Genomic DNA, 1197 nt, shown 5'->3' on the forward strand with positions numbered 1-1197 from the left:
CGGCGTCCTTCCCCACTGGACCATCTTCAGTACCGATGAAGAACAACAACCAGAGAGAGGAAGAAGATCAGACTGAGGGAGGAACTTGCAGAAGATCCACCAACATCAGTCTGGAGAGGAAACTCTGGATGATGGACTTCCTGTCTGGTTCCATGGAACCGAGACTGCAAGACGAGTACACGGGATTTTTTGAACGCCTGCACCCCAACGTGTCTCTGTGGCGCAATTGGCTAGCGCGCTCGACTGTTAACCGAGAGGATGGTGGTTCGAGCCCACCCAGGGACGGCCAGTCTTTAGGCGTCTGAAGTGCAAGCTCTATCTGTGCTCTTTGAACTTGTTGGTCCACTGCAAAGGCCCTCTTGTCAAACAGGACCAGTGCCACTTTGTCCCTTGACCTCGCCAGTCCCAGCTCATCCCTTTCTCCTCTCGTGGCTCCAGAGGCCTCAACCGTGTCCGCTTTTCCGCTGGTCAAAGTGCCTGTCTAGTAAACAAGAGGTCCTGGGTTCAAATCCCAGCGGTGCCTAAGTGGAGTTTTCTATAACGATACGCCACTTCCCAAGGACAAAAACCAGAATAACCTCATGTGCGTTCTACGCAGCTTCAAGAAAAACGCGAGTGAGCGAGTAGAACGTGGCAATCCTAAGACTTGATTCCAAAACCAGACCACCTGAAACAGGTAGCGCGGGTGCTGTGGCTTAGTCGGTGAAAGCGCCTGTCTTGTAAACAGGAGATCCTGGGTTCAAATCCCAGCAGTGCCTCTATAGCTTAATGTGTCCAGGGGAGCCTCTACCTATTCAAAACAGGAAATTGCTCCCTATTTTAGTAAGTTCACTTAAACATCAGCTCAGTGTTTCCAGAATCTGTCCTTTGATGTACTGGTCGTTACTGACTTCTGTCCCGGTCATCTCACCAGAGGCTGCTCTACATTCTCTAAACCATGGAGGACAAACAAGTGCTATTGCGGGTGAGACCTATTTTACCCAACAATAATTGGTAGAAAATGCTGGCCTTGGTATACAGAAACCAACTGGTTCCTGTTATAGCAGCTTCACCAAGGAATGAATATCCTCTGGGACAGGTGTTCTGGGTTCAAGTCCTGCTGTGGAAGAAAGACTGCTTTCCAACATAAACACTCTGGACTTCTGAGTGGTGTGAATACGATGATGAACCCTGTCCTTGTGTTCTCTGTGGACTAAT

General features: G+C 49.5%; 2 non-coding genes across 2 annotated transcripts; both read left to right on the plus strand.

The window, feature by feature from the left end:
* The first annotated feature begins 211 nt into the window (after window positions 1-211).
* Window positions 212-285, plus strand: trnan-guu. The gene has a single exon. It is a non-coding gene; the product is annotated as a tRNA-Asn (tRNA).
* A 399-nt stretch (window positions 286-684) lies between these two features.
* On the plus strand, window positions 685-758 carry trnat-ugu. The gene has a single exon. It is a non-coding gene; the product is annotated as a tRNA-Thr (tRNA).
* The last annotated feature ends 439 nt before the right edge of the window (window positions 759-1197 follow it).

The sequence above is a fragment of the Micropterus dolomieu genome, unplaced genomic scaffold (genome assembly GCF_021292245.1).
Source record: "Micropterus dolomieu isolate WLL.071019.BEF.003 ecotype Adirondacks unplaced genomic scaffold, ASM2129224v1 contig_4726, whole genome shotgun sequence".
Lineage (NCBI taxonomy): Eukaryota > Metazoa > Chordata > Actinopteri > Centrarchiformes > Centrarchidae > Micropterus > Micropterus dolomieu.